The sequence below is a fragment of the Condylura cristata genome, unplaced genomic scaffold (genome assembly GCF_000260355.1).
Source record: "Condylura cristata isolate star-nosed mole 26May11 unplaced genomic scaffold, ConCri1.0 scaffold00005, whole genome shotgun sequence".
Taxonomy (NCBI): Eukaryota; Metazoa; Chordata; class Mammalia; order Eulipotyphla; family Talpidae; genus Condylura; species Condylura cristata.
This window is the reverse complement of record NW_004567106.1, coordinates 63,590,800-63,609,157: the sequence shown is the minus strand read 5'-3', so window position 1 is coordinate 63,609,157 and position 18,358 is coordinate 63,590,800. Positions and strand designations below refer to the sequence as shown.

Sequence of the window (18,358 nt, the reverse complement as noted above, 5' to 3'; positions counted from 1 at the left end):
CTCCGGGGCAGGCGGGAATCGAACTCATGCGGAAGTGGCTTTAGCTTCTCAGTGCAGTGCTTTAACCCGCTGCGCCACCAGGGAGGGCCCGATATAACTGTCTTTTTAATACAGGTTCTGAAATGCCAGATTTTCTCGAAACTGGCCACACCCAGGCTGCTGTAATTAAATAAGAAGACAGCAGTACAGATTTTAAACCTCTTAACTCCCTGCCCCTCCTTTTTGACAATAATACTGCAGTGCTCCTGGCCCCGGTGGAAGGTTCTATGAGCCAACCTCCAGTATTTCACCCCCACCTCTACGGGCATGCTGAAGGTTCACCTGCCCCCTGCTCCTCTCTGCTTCATGAGCATCACTATCAACATTTCTTCTGCCATTTCTTCATTTGTCTCATTCTCTGTCATTTCTTCTTCCCTATTTCCCTCTCTCCATTCGGAATTGAAGTTGCTTATCCTATCCAACTCATGATTCTCAGGTTAAAGAGATTGAGGTTATTATCTGAAGTGCACCTTTCAACCAACATGTCTGATTTGAAGTTTTATATTTACAAATCCCCCCACTATGGGCCCGTGTGACTCTGTCATAAGGAGGACTTCTCTGTTGTGCTTTCCCTGGGGACATCGGTGGATGAGAAGCTGAGATGAATGTGTGTGTACATCCGAGCTATGGCACAAGTGTAGGAATACAGCCAAGACATTATTATTATTATGAGAGCGGTAGCCATGTGGTAAAAGGTAAGGCCTAGCTACCTTCAAATCGTCGTGAACTGCACAGTAAATGAGTGGGAGAAAGCCCTTAGGATTCGGGGCAATGTCAGTCGAGGCCTTGAATAAGAGGATGAAATTGTTTGTGTCAGGGATGATGAATCAGGTAATGCAGCTGCCGGAACAACTATCTTTATTGAATATAGACTCTGTGCTGGACCTTTTTTCTTTCACAAATGGGCTTTCTTTCTAAGGTAGTTTCAAATTTAGAGAAAAAACAATCATAAAGTACAGTTTCCATATCATCCCTTCCTTCCCCCTGTGCCACATTTCCTGGAGCAGTGAATGGTCCAAAGACAGGTTGCAGATCTAACCCCCACCGCCCCCCACCGCAGAACGTTGCCTTATTTGGAAATAGGGAGAGGGTACTAACTGGGATGGCTAGTATCTTGGCAAAAGGGGAAAATTTGGTTGTAGGTACATTCAGAGGGAAGATAATATGATATGGGGCACTCACGGGAGCACCCCACAATAAGATGGAGGGTAAGAAACAAGCGGGGCTACCAGAAGCTTGGAGAAATTTGAGGGCCTATGGGGGGCGGGGTGTCATGGTCCTGCTGATGCTGATGCCTTCATTTTGTACTTCTAGCTTCTGGAACTGAGAGGTAATAAGTCTGTTGTTGTTTTATGCATACAGAACTGGGGCACAGGCCAGCAGTGCAGTGGTGGTGAGAGGCTTCACCAGAGACAGAGTGGGGAGCAGAACAGACAGATTGACGAAGTACACTGCTGAGGGGAGCAGCGGGCGGGTCAGGAGAGGTCTGTCTCGTCATGTGGGTCACCTCCCTGGCTGGGGATCGAACTCACGGTGAAGCAGCTGTAGCCAGCTTCACAGTACTGTGCTTTAATACGTTGCTTCACCAGGGAGGGCCTTGATTTTTGTTTTTAAGAGATTTATTTATTTATGCATACAAGAACTGGGGTACAGGCCAGAGGTGTGGAGGGTGAGAGGATTCACCACAGACAGAGTGGGGAGCAGAACATGCAGATCGACTGAAATACACTGCTGAGGGGAGCAGTGGTTGGGACAGGAGAGGTCTGCTGCGCCATGTGGGTCAGCTCCCTGGCCGGGGATTGAACGTGTGTTGCAATGGCTGGATATGTTCATAATGCTAGGCTGTAACCCCTTGCGCAACCAGGAAGGGCTCAAGTTTGTAGTTCTAAGACTCCAGTTTGTGGTACTTGCAACCTCAAACAGCCCACTGTTAACATCTTGCAGTCCCTTTGCCATTGCTGATGAATCGACACAGATGCACTTTTATTAGCTGAGCCCACAGGTCACATGGCCTCACACCCTGTTTTGTATAGTTGCGTGGGATGTGCCAAATGCGTCATATCCGACCACGGAGTGTCACTGCCCTGAACAGTCCTGTCTGCCCCCGTCCCAAAGCTTGGCAATCATCTGATCTTTTTACTGGTTATATAGCTTTGGTCTTTTCCAGAATGGTCTATCCTTGGAGTCATACAGTATTTAGCCTTTACTAACTGGCTTCTTTCACTTAGCAGTATGCTTTCAAGTCCTCCATTTTTATTTATTTATATATTTACACTGCTTGATGTCTCTGTGGACCATGGAATAATGTGTAATCTTACCTATATAATAAACCTACGAAACATCTATTATCATCTTCGCTTTACAGAATTTCAACATGTGTGTCCTTAACCACTATAGTTCCGGGCAAATTTAAGAAGTGTCCCTCTACAAATTGTTTTACCTTTCAGGGATTTTCTGTCAGAGAGACTCCAGAGCAATTCTGAGAAGACTATTGTCAGTGATGTCTATTTTCATTCACTGGATCAAAGAAACCCAGGTAAGAAGTGATCATAAAAATGACTCAGACCTTTTGAATTTCAAACCCATTTGGTTTAAATCATGTCTAAGAGATCTCAATTAAGAGAAATCTTGCTGATATTTATTAAGTCCCTCTTCTTTTGTTGCTACCTCTTTGTTAGACTCATATATCAAGATGGTTCTATCTGGATAGCCTCGTCATGTACGTTCCTCTGAGGTGTTAGAGATTCTCCTTTTGCAGGGAGCCCCCCATTATGGACCTTCCTCCTCTGCCTCTAAACCCTCACCCCCAATCTATCTGTACTACATGGAACCTTAATTTTTCAATGGTAGGTCCCATTATTAGAGAGTTCCTTTCTGACTAATCACTATCTACGTGTTATAAATTTTAAGGTCTAACTATAAAAACATTTATCTTAAATTTAATGAGAATTTCCTGAGCATTTGTGCTAGATTCTGTTTTGCACTGGGGATACCAGTGTGAATAAAACTGAAAAAGTTCCTGCCTTTTTGGAACTTACATTTAGACTTTCTTTTTCCTTTCAACTTCTACCAAGCCTATCACACCCAACTTCAGCCTCAAGTCCCACCCATCATCTGTTCTTTGCTTCAGTACTTTGCAAGAGAAAGCCAGGCGTCATTTTATTCTTAAATTGAGGTAACTGAGTTTTAGCAGTAGAGCTTCATATCTTGTCAAATGCACATATCACAGGGGCACCCACCCCAAGGTCCCAGTTACCATCCACCATCATCCATACCCCCACGCCCCAACCTCCTACCCCTCATTTCCTTCCCCTCTAGTAAACTGCCATTCTGTTGTCAGAGGCTGAAGGTCTGTTTTTGTTTTGTTTGTTTGTTCATTTGCTTTGTTTCTTTATATTCCACACAAGTGAAATCATACAATATTTGTCACTCTCTTTCTGACTTATTTCATTTAGTATAATCCCTTCAAGAACCATCCGTGCTGTCGAACATGGCAAGATTTCATCTTTATTTATAGCTGAGTATAAGCCATGTTTTGTCTCTCCTAAAGGTTTGTGTTAATTTCAGCTGTCCCTTGATGATTCTCTTCATCCGGGTAACTTCTGGGTGTAACACACTCCAGCATTAACTTCCTTAACCTCAACCTTCCCAATGTCTCCCTCCACAACTACTTGGAAAACAGTGAACTGGAGTCAGACTTAGGAGATCTGGACTCTCTCCTCTGAGTTTTTCTTCTCTGGAAAATGACATGATTGGATCAGATGAAGCCCAAAGTTTCATTCTTCTCCATCTGTTTGTTACTATATCTGTCCTCTTATTCAGCAAAGATGTTGCATCAAATATGACATGTCCATCTTTCTCCCTTTCCAGGCCTGTTTTGATATCAAAATGCATTCTTTTCATTCTTAGGATTTAGAAAGCATTAGCCTGTGTAACAGAAGCTCATTCAACGGCATCTTAGCATATACTTTATTGCCTGTCAAATATATCAGATAATTGTCAAATTTTGCACATTTATTAATATCATTCCACTCATATGGAATGAGCTCCCCTCTTCTCTTCAGTGTACACAGGCTCTCAGTTGTGAATTTCTGGCTAAAATGACCTTCCTTTATGAGACCTTTGTTGAGGATACTGTCTGGGAAGCGCTATCTTCCACCTTGAATATATCTGTCAATATATCTGAATATATCTGTCATTTGGTAATAGAGTATTCCCTGCCACAGCTCATCAATTATTCAATCTAGCATTGGAATATTTTGTTGATCTTTTATTTCCCACATGCTTTTCATCATAAGGCCACTTATTAACAGATAGTCTTTGAAATAATCTCTACTGTTGGCAAAGAGTAGGCATTTAGGAATTGTAGCTGATTAGCACCACTGGGGTTTTATTTTAGAGCTTATCATTCTGGGTATGGAAATGTAACTCAATTGGATTCATCTCTGCACTTCGATTGATCAGTATTTATAAAGTGAGTTAGTGACCTTGGGAACAGGCTGTATCTGAATCACCAAAGTTCTTTAAATCCACATTTGCAGTAGTTATGCAGTAAATCTGGTAGTGTTTTCTTTCTGACTGTAGGAAATGAACTTCTGTCCTTTCAAAAAAGTTCAATTTATCAGCTTGCTTTGCTCTTTTCTGAACTGAATGGTTCATTTGGGAGTCAAAAACCAAATAAACACATGGATTGTGACATACAATTTGGACTTAACTTTAGCCCAGCCTTCATCATGTTGTTCCAAAAATCTGTGCTACTTTAAAAAGATGTATGCAATCACCAAGGCACATTTGTCAAGATCAGTAACAAAGAAATAGAATGAATGGATTGACTTGAGGAATTTGATCTTCTCTTTCTCTAATCAGTGAGACCCAGTACACAAAGGCCTTCTAGGAGTAGGTTCATCAGTTATAACCTGTTTTCCTTTCTCTGCTCAGTGTTTTAGCATTATCCTGATCCACAGGGGGATATATCCCCCAGTGAATGTCTGAAATCATGGATAGTATCTAGCTTTATTTTCACAGTTGTCCCTTGAAAAACTGGGTTTGAACTCTCGGCTCACTTATATGAAATGTTTTTTCGATCCTATAGTTGACTCTCCGTATCTGGGGGAAGAAGGCAATCCTGAAATGAATCCCTTGCAAATACCAAGGGACAACTGTTGTTAAACTTTGGGGGAGTCAAACTTCTATGTGAATTTTAATTGCAAAGGGTTTGGCACTCCATATTGTTCAAGGCCATTGCCCTTGCCTTATCTCTGAACATACGTACACTATACACACTTAGGATAAAATTTCATTTACGAATTAGGCATAAGAGATTAGTAATAATAATATAGAAAATTATAACAATATACTATAAGAAAATTTATGTGAATGTGACTTCTCTCTCAAAATGGCTTATTGTATAACAGTTTTGGAACCTAGCATGGGTAGCTGAAGTTACAGATATTTTCTCTGTGTACTACATACAGTTTCTCTGTTTGAAAACAAGAGAACAGATAGGTTTCATACTACTGAAATCCATGTTTTGGGGCCCGTTCTTTCACTTAGGAACAGTGAGCAGGTGGAACAGTGTAGACTGCTAAAATGGTGTCTTTACACCTTGACTTCAATCCTTGGGAAGACAACACATTTAGGGATTTTATGTGGCATCTTGAGGTATTGCTGTAAATAATACCACCTATATGGAGTATTCCATGTTTTTCAACACTGTCTACCTATCAAAGGCATGTCTCACAGGTACTTCTCCCTCCTCAACCTCACCCCTTACACCTCTTTCGCCCTCTCCCTTCCTCTTGACCTCTGATGCTTTATTCATGTCCACTAGATTTTATAAATAATTTGTTCTGTCGAGTTGCCATGTAAACCGTCAATAGGTGTCATTGTCATTCTGACTTGGCTTTATGCCACAGAATTCCCTCCACTTTGCTGTAAATGGAAGTATTTCATCATTCCTTATGATGGAACAGAATTTCATGGTGTGTCTCGTCCACATTTCCTCAACTAGTGGGAATTTATTAGTGACATTTTCTATACAAAAGACATGTGATTACTATCAGGGATTAATTATTCTCTAGTGAATTGTTCAACTGTTCATTAAGATCAATTCACTTTTTTGTGTTCTGGAATTATAGACGAGAGACTTTTTTTAAAAAACCTATAGCCTAAGAGGAAAAGCTTGGAAACCAAACTAAGGGACATAATTAATATATCCCTTGGACATAATAAATGAATAATTTAAAGACATAAATCTACACAGAAGTTAAAATAATAAGCAGACAAGTACTTAATCTGCTTCCTCCTTCCTTTCATATGAGTCATTTCGCTGGTAGTTTGGGGATTTCTGAAACTTTCTCCATGTAAGGAATAGCTCAGAGTTGAGAAAACTACTTACGATGAGCAGAAGATACTGGGATCTCAGAATCACTTACTCACTAACCTAAGTTTCTACTGATGCCATTATTATCTTTCTATTTGAGAACTTAGTCTGTAGCTTGCATTTTAATTACTACACACATATCTGTCTTTCCCCTGAAGATTGTAAACTCCTGGAGATTATTACTTCTGTGATCCCTTGAAGATCATACCTGATCATTTTTTTCTTAAATTTGGCTAACTAAATTGTAGTGGATTCAGAAGATTGCTTATCTATTGGAATTAATTGCTAACGAGAAGAACTAGTTTGAGACACAATCAAAGAGTCATGTCTTCTGTTGAGTTTTTAGTAACTTTGGGGACAGGGTGGTTTATTATGGAACTCTGTTTTATACTGTGATTTATAGTCATGGTTATCTTGCTCCAGTTCATCTATCTTAGGAATATATTGTGGTTTTAAGAAGAGTAATGTTAGGCATTTATCATATCAGGGAAAAGATTTGTTCTGGGATGTTCAAAGAGAAAGAAGGTCAAAGAAGACATGTGATGAATAAGAAAAGACTCGTCTTTTCAAGGTTGAACTGAAATATTCTAAATGACCATGACCTTGGATATTCCTATCCACTCCTCCATCATAATTAGAAAACACTGACATTCAGGGCCCTCCCTGGTGGCGCAGTGGGTTAAAGCGCAGCACTAAGAGCTGAAGCCACTTCTACATGAGTGTGATCCCTGCCCCAGATGTGACCAACATGGTGCGGCAGACCTCTCCTGATCCACCAGCTGCTCCCCTCAGCTGCGTACTTCGTCTGTTGGCCTGTTCTGCTCCCCACTTTGTCTCTGGTGAATCCTCTCACTGCCCCTGTACCTCTGGCCTGTACCCAGTTCTGTATGCAAAAATAAATAAATCTTAAAAAAAAAAAAAGAAAGAAAGAAAACACTGACATACAGTCTGATTTATATGTTTCTGTCACCCTGAAAAAAAGTGTTACCTGATTTTGCTCCCTAACCATGCTCAGTAATTAGACATAAAGCACTATTGTGCATGTTTGCTTGCGCATTTAACTTTCTCAGGCTTGGTATCACTACCCATCAGCTATATAGGTCTTTTTCTTTCCTCACCATCTCTCTTGGGAGCCACAGCCCAGGACACAGGAAGAGCCTAAAGTTGTCATGGGCATTCAAGGGAAAACTGGAGATCTCCAGTGCTACCTCAGACACTGAAATACATGCAGGAAATTCATTTTTCCTGTCATTTTTCCATCTGGAGGTTTTATAAAGCTTGGAAGGCAGGGTTAAAATATGGTAAGTATTCAAATTAAAAGTGCCCAAGGAAGACCTTTATTCTGACCAGCTTGAGATGGCCTTCTTGTCTCCTCCTGGGAACCAGAAAGTTGTTCTGACAGCTGATTCTAGAATTCTCAAACTCTTGCTAGAAGACCTGTACTTTGCAAAATGGTGGAATATAATCCAATCTAAGCAGCAGCAGCAGCAGCTTTTTGCATCCAACAAAATCCAAAAGCAAATGGAAAAACACTTGCAATCAAGTACTTCAATGCAACAGTCATCTAGATCGTGAGATTAAACCATGTGGCAACCACCTGCTAAGCGTCTTGTAAAAACTGATACCTTCTTGTTTTCCTACCTGACCTAAAATCTCTTTGGAGCACATTTGCATTTCACAATTTTTCACACTTAAAACAATGCAGTCCACTGCATAAAGATGACTAAGCAATTTTGTATTAAGTAACCAGAGCGAGTCCTGCCAATTTTAGAATAATTAAGTTTCTGCAGTCTAATATAAGCAGTTCCAAGAACTACATGCGGCCTACCAAAAGTATATATTACAAGTAGTCAACACTGTGGCCAGCTGGCAGACAGATCAACCTATTAAAGTGGAATTGTTCAGAATGCAGAGTATTATTTTTCCTTTCTCCCATTATTTTTTTCTTCATCCAACTTTGTTTCTTTGGGAATGTTTTCAAGTACACAAAGCAAGAAACTATTGTGGAATTGCACTTCTTGTAAACGAATGAGCATTTCTCTTATGATCCTTTTTGAACTCACAAATCATTCCCATTTCACCCTGTCTCTAGAAGCAGCCAGAGCAAAGTGAAGCTAGTGAATCCACATTGTTCCTTCTCAAACTGAATGACTAGTCATTTGACCATCAGCGAGGTGGACAGTGACCATGTGCCCAGTGAACAGACACATTAAGTCATGTGCCCAGTGGGCACCCAACACATCTTTTATCTGAACATTGATCTTAGACCTGTCTTTGCCAGGTAGCTAAGTGAATTTATCACTATGAAGGGTAAAGTCAAAGGTTTAATCTCACTATGAGTGAATCGATTATTTGAGAGGAAAAAAAAATTCTAACCTATCGCTATGGGCTGACATTCACCCCAGCCAGTGATAGAACAGATAGGGCCTGACAATCTTTAAGTAGAGATGTAACATCAGATGTTGACTCACCCATCCCACTCAGACCTTCAGTCAAGTGTGTGGCCAAATGAATGGGAATGTGTCATCACACAACAGACCCCCCACCCCCAATATTCCACCGTGCTACAAGCCCTGTTGTCTTCTGCTCCGTTTAAATCCATACATATTAAACAGTGGTTACAGTTTGATAATCATCACAACAAAAACCTCCATAAAACCTTCAGTAAATCCTCTTTGGTAGCACTCATGGACTATCTCCCAGGTGTGGTGTGACCTATACACTGTGACTGTCACAGCCCTGTCCTCATGGTGCTTACGATCTGATGGAGACTCAGGCAATACACACAGTAGAACATGGGCTGAAGACAAGGAAGGGAAAGCACAAGCTATTTTGAGAATGACAAGAATGAGCTGATGGAGCTTTGGTGGAGGGTGAGGGAAGCCTGTGAACCTTTGGAGGGATGAGGCTGTATCCCCAAGGTTCTATAGTTATTCAACTGATGGCAAATCAATAAAATTTGAGAGGAATGAAAAAGAATGACCTGAAGGTTTTCTTAGGATAGAGTAAGACACAGACAGTAGTAACTTTTTCAAATTGAATGGTAGCCATACACATACAGATGTCCATTCACAGAGGGACCATGGGCTTATAAGATTAGAGTTTGTATCTATTAAATAGATATCAACACCTATTATGTGCCAGACACTCATTCTTCTGGGTGCTGACAAATAAACTCTTTTCCATTTCTCTCTCCTACAGCAGTAAGTGAGGAGTAAAGTGGAGGTCAGGTTTGAGCACTGGTGAGCTATTCATACTCTTTTTCCCCAACCTTAGGTCCTGTGTAAATAATACCAAATTAACGATCTGTGAGATGCCTTCTGCCAGCACTTACAGCGACATAGGGAAGCCATTTAAGGTATTAACTTCCCAAATGAGGACCTCTTCCTAGAAACCGTCCAGCTCAGTGACCTCCTGACAATAAAAGCATGTTTCTCACCCACCATCAAACAGAAATCTGCTGATTTAAAAGAAGCCACTCTGCTTTGTGTTTTGAAGCTTTAGTTCACGATTCCAAGAAACAAACAGTCCATAATAAATCTACCCCAGTGGCCGAACATCGCTCAACCAGCTTTTCCGCTTTGAATACCACAAACAGACCTTTTATTTGTTGACACACAGCCCCTGGACATTCATGAAAACAAGATGTTCTCTTGCTGCTTTTTAAGTTAAACAGATTTAAGTCAGGGTCTCAGTCGAATTTCAAAAACAGATGTTACACAGCAAAACAAAGCTGAACTGACCCCAGCAATGGGAGGCTATTCCACTTGAACTTGGATATTCTTTGTTAGCAGGGGGAGCAACAGAAGATGCCTTCAGCTGGAGGCAGGAACATCTTGAGGTTTACTGCTCTCTCAGCTCAGCAACTGCCTTGAAGGTCTGGGAAACTGTGGGTTTGAAGAAGCAGGAGGGTTTGGTACCTGGCTTTTAGAGGTGTTCGTTAGGAAAGGTGACCCTCCATGCATACACCACCTTCCGATTTCCCCACAGACCACAGAGACTCTCCCATGGAGTGGCCCCCACCCCCAGACCTATCCTACGATTCTTTCCTGCCCACCCTAACATAACTCACAACCAGGTCAAGTCCAGAGTTGGCATTTCAGTCTTTGTCTCTACTTCCTCTCTCTGTAACCTGAAGTCCTCTCTCTGTAACCTGCAAATCCCATATATTTTTTTAGAGTCTAGCTCAGTCTTGTCTTTATTTCAGAACCATTGCCTCTTCCAGTTCTGCAACACTGTGGATACTGTTCTTTTTGGTGAGCAATAGGATATGGCTTTGTGATACAAATGTTCTAAACTTACTCTTTCCCTTGAGTGCATCTGAAACTGTTCAACGTCAGGGTCCAGATAAGCTTTGATAGTCCCTCACAGGGCTGGGTATTTTACTGGCATTTCTAGATGCTTGGGGATGCTCACCCAGTCACCCATATTGAAAGAAAAGCTTCTCATCTGAGCATCCCAGACCCAAATAACACCATGACACTGGCCACTGATGTTGGTATCCTGCGTTTCTGTCCCATATAGTTGCCAGCCTCCTGGGGGTCAGGGGAGCCAAATGAATAGTCGTCCTGACCAATGAACTGTGAGCAGTGTGTTATGCCACCTTGGGGGTAACCATGTCACTTGACATGAGGTCCTCCTATGATTTCCTTTTACTCTTCTGTGTAGTGGTTAGCTGGGGTCCCAAAGTAAGGATGGCGATGGTGTGGAACAGAGAGCCTTGCCCAGCCAGGCTCAGAGAAAGAGCAAGCTTGAGTGGCCAACCATTGTTTGTTAAATCATTGAGATCTGAGCAGTCCTGACGCCAGCTTCATATAATGGACACAACCCAGACCAAATCAATCCAAAATGAAAATGGTCTTTCCACTGGGGGGAGGGGACTTCTCCACTCCAAGCAAGCATTCACTCAAATTATGAGCTCTTCCATTTCCCTTTCGTGACTTCTAGCATAGTAGCAGGGATGTGTAGGATCACTGGAACCCCACTGGTGGGGTGCTCAGGGAATGGAAGTAGCTTATTGGCTCCATCTCCCCACTCCAGTGAGCCATAAAAACTGTCACTGATGCGTATTCACATATCATGTGATCACTCAGTTATGCCGGAGATGATAGACTCCATGCTCTTAAGGACCAAATAAGTAAATATTTGGGGAGTGTGGTTTATGGGGGAACTGAGAATGCATGCATCCCTAAGAGCTTCAAATTCATATGAAAGAAAAAAAATCATGCTGGACCAGAGAAGCACATTTGCAGATGAGCGTGGAAACCAGGTGACTGATCTGTGACTCCTGATTTATTACCCTTCATGAATGGTTGACCAGGGCCAGGCTGGCCACTGTGAGGCATTGGAAGGATGCACTAGAGTGGGCTGGTTTACAGCCCAGATGGAGGAGTTTGCTTATTTGGAAGATGGTTATGTGGCATTTACTATGTATAGGCACAGTTGAAGCACAGTTAACATTCATTACATCCTTAAAACCATCTCTATTGTCCCCACTTTATAGTTAAAAAGACCAAGGCCCAGTTCTGGTCCAAGGTCACAGACCTCGTCAGCAGTAGGGCTGGAATGGACAGCCAGACAACCCGGTCCCGGCGTCGGCACTCTGGCCCCTGGCCCTGTGCTCTTTCCCACAAGACCTGTAATGCATAACACAGGCGGCAAGGACCTCAGAAGGACACGATCGTGTGACGGCCCGGAAGCCCCGGCGCTGCTCTGCCAATGCCCCGGCCAGGAGCCGCATCCTTTCCTGGAGGATCTGGTGACTCCATGTGAGGGGAAGAGCCTATTTAGTGTTTAGAAGCAAAGTAAAGATGAATCTCCTCTTAATGTTCACTGGTGCTTTGGCCAACTGATTTATTATTTCATCTGAGTGTGGTTTACTTTAGAAAACAAGTTGAATTCATGCTCCTCTCTTACTTAAGTGATAATACTTCACACCTTGGCCACTTCTTTATTTTATTCATTCAATTATCTGTAGACACGAACCTGGCTCATCTAAGTTGGTCTGCTTGTTTGTGTCCATCTCCGAACAACCGGGGTTTGTGAAATCTGATTTAGGTGGGAGGCCTACTCCTTAAGCAAGAAAAGATTAAATGTAAAAAGGTTAGGTGGGGGTTAAAGCAAGACGAGGGACAAGGCCCTGCAGCTGAACTGCATAGAGTCCACTCCGGTCTGTCACCTTTGATGCTGCTTCTATGAGAGTATCATGACCCCTTACCCTTGCTTTTAATTTTCAATGACTTTGAAATTGCAGGCCTATCCCCCTTTAAAAAAATGCTTCATGAAAACCAGAATTTAGAAAACAAATAATGAAGGGCCCGTTAGGCATCGCTCTTCAAAGGGATGTGAAGAAAAGGAGAATTACAGATACAGCCAGTGCGTTGCAGTGTTTTGCCCATAAGCCACATAATTAAATAGGGTAGGTGGATGAGAGGGCAGGGAAATTTAAAATATTATGACTCTTTGCCAAGATGAGACCAATGAAAGATAAATAAAAGTATCAGAAATCACTGTTTACGTCAATGAGCACATTACTGGATTCACCAAATTTTCCATTGCATGAGTAAAAAAGAGTTCATTTTATAGCGAGAGCAGAGGAGCAGAATGGCTGGTGGAGCCCCGGCCCAACATAGCACTGGGAGGGAGTGGCTCCGACTCAGTCTGCAGCGGTAGGATGAATAGGGGAATGGGGGGCTGAATGCTTCTGGGAGGTGCAGGAAAAAGGCAGACGGTGCTAATGGTTGTCACAAGTCTCCCAGTACCACCCAATTTACAACTACATCTTTTATCTTTTTTTAATGCACATAGAACTGGGGTACAGGCCAGAGGTGCAGGGGCAGTGAGAGGATTCACCAGAGACGGAATGGGGAGCAGAGCAGACAGACTGATGAAGTACAGTTTTGAGGTGAGTAGTGGTGAGACAGGAGAGGTCAGCCGTGCCATGTGGGTCACCTCCGGGGCCAGGGATGGAACTTGCATAGAAGTGGCTGCCGCCAGCTTTGCAGTGCTGCGTTTTAAACAGCTGTGCCACCAGGGAGGGCCCACTCCATCTTTTATTTCTCATCCATCAGGAGCCAATGTGGGGGAGACAGTTAGCTATGACTGCAGAGTTTCTTACTGTAACAGATGACTCTATATTTCTCAACTTTCCCAAGAAAGTGAAAGAATCAGATTTGCAACCATGGACATAAGGAACTTATGGGAAGAAGCCCCTGAAGAAGAAAAAAAGAAAAAAAATAATCTTTCAGAAGAATGTCTTCCCTTCCCCCTTCCACCCTACGTGTGTTCTCACTCACTCTCCCTGCATCCTCTGGATGGGAGACACACTCTTCTCCCCAAACTCAGGATGCCCCCCCATTCCATGATATATCATTTTGGTCCTTAAATAACAGGATTCAATATTAATATTGGCCTCCTCCATCCCTCTTAAACCAAGTGTTCCCAGCCAAAGATATTAAACTAGTCAACCACTCCCCGCCCCTCCCCATACCCCCGTCAGAGAAACAGCCAACATCCTGAAATCACAGCTCATTTATACCACACTGGCGTGAATATTCAGACTCCATTTGTCTCCAGCTCTTAAAGGCTGGTGTGAGAGTGAATGACAGACATTTTGTTTTGAATTAGAAAAAAAAAAATTTTTTAAAGGAAGAGGGAAAAAAAACTCAAGTAATAAATTTGGCCTCAAATATCTGTTTTAGGGAACATGGCTCTGCCTTTTCCTCTACTAAAAGTCATTCAAAAAATCAAGATCTCATTTGGCATTAAGTTGGTCCTGGAATACAGAGAATAGTAGGAAGGAAAATGTCTCAGATTTCCCCCCCAGATTGAGTGTTTGTGCTACTTAGATCCTCCTAGAGTCCTGGGCACAGCCGGGCATTCACAGCTCAGTTTTGTTGAATGCCCCAAAGCTGGGTTAGGAAGCCGTTGAATCTTTGTCTTTGAATCACACAAATCTTCTCACGGTTGGACCTCCAGGTAAAATTTTCAATAATTGTGGTTGCAAGCCAAGTACACAGTCATTCTTTTTCTTTGTATTGCAATATTAATGCATGTTTATCAGCCCTAACGGCTGGCAAGGAGTTCCAGGCCAGAACTGTGGGAACCACCTTTTTTCTCTGCTGCCTCCCATCTTGCTTGTCCCCTCCCGGGCACAAGCTCTTTGCCTACCTCCTGTGTGCTGGACAGGCGTCCTTGGTGGTGCCCTGGCCAGTGAAAACTATACAATCCCATGTACCATACCCTGGCCAATCCCCTGGCCGGGGAAACTCCATCATTGACCAAAGCTGTAAAATCTGCATGAGGGATGCTGGGATCTACTTTGACCTCCTTCTCATGAAAGTTTCCACAAAGTTGGGCAGCCATATTCCTCGTTCCCCCACAATGCCTGACCAAATTTAAGCTCATTGAGTATTTTCCTCCTTAGGCCCCATGATAAGGACCTGAGAACAGGTGAGAGAGTGGGTGAGTCTCCCTGGTGGCACAATGGGCTAAGGCACAGCACTATGAAGCTATTGCAGCTACTGTAGCCTGAGTTCAATCCCCAACGAGGGCGCTGATCCATATGGCACAGGAGACCTCTCCTGACCTGCCCGCTGCTCCCCTCAGCAGTGTACTTCATCAATCTGCTTGTTCTGCTCCCCACTCTGTCTCTGGTGAATCCTCTCACCCCCTGCACCTCTAACCGGTACCCTAGTTCTATATGCATAGATAAATGAATCTTAAACAAAAAAGAAGTGGATCTGAGACCTTCTTACAAAGCAGCCTGAAATCTGTAGAAGAGTAGGAAAGCTTTCTGCATGAGCAAAGACTCCTGTGGCTCCTGCTGACACAGGTGTGGGCACACTTAAACAGGAGATGGAACAGTAGGTGGGGGTGTCCAGGGAGGTTCATTCCACAAAATTCAAGAAAAGAGGAAGAAAAAACTCCCTTTCTTTCCACTCCATCTGGAGCTTCAACTGACTTCAAAAATATTGGCCCACAGTGGTTATAAAATCTCCCATTTACACTGTTTTAAAACAAGGGCAAAGCCTGCTAGGTGCTCACCACTCAAAGAACCTCTTTCACATGCTCACAGGAAAGCCATCTTTCTCTGCATGCCCTATAGTGGACTGAAATTAACAAAACACAGTCAGGAGACACCTATGCTGGCCCCAGGCCACCATTCATTGAAACACCCCAAACTAGGCCATTCATGGATCACAGACCTGTTTTCAAGCTTGGAAATTCCTTCTTTCTCATTTCATTTAGATAGGTAGTTCAGTAAAAACCACTGGCTCAGGTGTTACTGACATTTTGAGGAGCTGCGTGAAAACTGGTATCTTTTTCCTGGCTAGTCAAAGAACACAGTAGTATGGAAATAGTATGCTTGAAGAAAGCTGGTGTCTCAAAGTTCATTTTAAAAAATGGGTGGGAGTATGCAGAGGAGGAGGAAGCTTCCAGATTCCTGTTAGCCTCTACATATACTTGAATACTTGGGGAATCCAAAAAAATATCAAGGAGTTCTACTAAAGAAAGAACCATGATGGGGAGGGACTGTAGTGGTGGAGGGAGAGAGACAGAAAGAGAAAGAAAGCAAAAGGAAAAGAAATAATACTTTAGAAAATGAAAGAGAAATGAACAAACATCTTTTCCCTTTTCATTTGTGTCATAGTAAGCAGGAACAATTAGGGAATCCAGGGCTAGGGTAAACATTAGAGATTTCCTTGATGGTGGAGCTCAGAGAAACTTGTTCTGGGTCTTCACAACCCAAGGCCAGTCCCTCTATGCTCTGGAGTTAGCTAACGGTGGCAGGATGTAGCTCCCAAGGGACTGGATGAAGAAGAAATTAACAAGACCAAAACACAAGAGAGAGAAACAGATGGACACACACCCTGGCTAACGCACACACTTTCACAGCCCCGGTGGGATGATGGCCTCCTGCCATTCACCAACAGAACATTCTAAATGCAGTGTTACTTTTTTTTTTTTTCTAGTGTTACTTTTCTAGACACTGCTCCTCTTCCTGGGTCTTTCTGGGTGGTATCATCCAGTGGCATGGCTTTAATTCCCAAGTAGAGGCTTTGACCAAAAGCGTCTATCTCCTTTCCTCACCTGAGCTGCAGACTTGCTATGCATCGTGGCCTCGGACATGTGGCCTCGGATGTCCCTCATCTTCAGTAAGTCCCAATTGAACTTATCATCCATCCCACTTGGTTCCCAATCATTGTTCTTGTTGAAGAGAAACCATATCTGAGCCAGGATCATACTATGCGCTGTTTTCTTCCTCGTGGAAGGAAGTGGTAATTCTCCTGCCACCAACTAATCATATCATTTTTCCAACCCCTCTCTCCAATCTTGACTTACTGCCAACTGTTTGGGGATCATAAGTGAGGAAGAGAAAGCATCACTAATAATCATCACATGGAAATCATTTGAAGGCCAATAAATTGTCGTTCAGAGGCTGCCTCTAATCATCTTTTCATTCATCGTCATGCATTCATTAGTCACTTATTAAGTATGATAAATGTTACTGTATACAAGACTCCTCCAGGACTGTGAGAGATGGAAAAGACTCGTTCCTCCTTGTCAGAAAAGTCATGTTATAGGGAAATTATGTTGTGGACAAGAATTCCAATGCACCTCTTGAACACCTACTGTTCTGAGAGCAATGGAAATGTTAAGGGGCTTAAGGAGAGAAGAATCAGAGGGATGTCTGTGGACAATTAACTAGAAATCAAAATAGTAGAGGGGAAAATGATGATGGGAAATTTGGACTGAATTATGTGCCCCTCAAATTCGTATGTTGAAGAACTAAACATTCCCCAACCCTTGCCGTACTGAAGAACTGGAGATCAGGTCTTTAATGGGACAATAAAGTTAAAATAAGTTTATTTAGGGTGGGTTTGACTCCTCTATGACAAGTTTCTTAAGAAGAATGGAACTGAGAGAAAGAGTGAGAGAGAGAACGCACACCACATGAAGACAGGAAAAAGATTAAATTGTGCAAGTCAAGGAGAGAGACCTTAGAAGAAACCAGACCTGTTGACACCTTTTAACTTCCAGAGCTATGAGAAAAGAAATCACTGTCATTTAAGCCACCCACTCTGTGGTACTTCCTCAAGGCAACGCTGGCAAACAAATGCCAGGGTACAAATGACATGACCTTGAAACAAAAATTGACTGACAATTGGTGCTAGTCCTGCTTCTGGTAAAGTTCTCCTGGGGGGGGGGAGTGGGGAGGGCTTCTTAAAAGGGGGCGTAATGCGTTGCTCCTGAAATGGCCAGTGTTTGTACAAATAAGAAATGAAGCAAAAAAAAATTATAAACTAGGGAAAAACAATCCCTTCCAAATTTGGTAGTTAACTTCATGATAATACATCATGGTATCTGACGAGAAGCACAACAAAACAGGTTTCTTAACACACATCATGTAAGGATTTAGAAACTCAGGCAGAGAGCTGTATGATGGTAAAGAACACAGTCCCTGCTCCTCACCCTTCTCCCTCCAATCACAGAAACTCTACTCACAGGGATGCAATCAGATGCCTTCTGAGCCTTCTGGGTGATCACCAGTTCCTGTGGATTTTGACTGGATGGTCTGGAAATGATGTAAGGATACCTGGTATAAAAGGAGAATGGAAACATTAATTAAATGCAATAAATGCATTTAAAATATATTTTTAAAATATCATTTCCTCCTCAGGTACTGTTGTCAGTTAGGGCCTTATAGGAGAAATGAGACATGGATATAAATAGATATTGTGCAATGGCATTTGAAAAAAACAAAAATTTTGATAGTCACCTCTTAAAATCCTTTAAATAATGGGACAGAGACTGTGGTATATAGTTAATAACAGACACAGAGTGCAAATGCAAATTATCATATTCAAGGACAACTTTTAAACATTTTAAATAAATATATATGTATATATATGTACATACATATATATATTAAGA

The 18,358-nt window shown here is 42.4% G+C and overlaps 1 protein-coding gene across 1 annotated transcript in view; it reads right to left on the bottom strand.

Annotated features, from left to right (window-relative positions):
* Window positions 1-18,358, bottom strand: part of CALD1 (caldesmon 1) — a 167,818-nt gene that overhangs the window by 84,547 nt on the left and 64,913 nt on the right. Inside the window, exon 2 of the mRNA XM_012720775.1 lies at window positions 17,930-18,020. The gene's annotated coding sequence lies outside the window, so the exon portion shown is untranslated. The remainder of the gene's footprint in view (window positions 1-17,929; window positions 18,021-18,358) is intronic.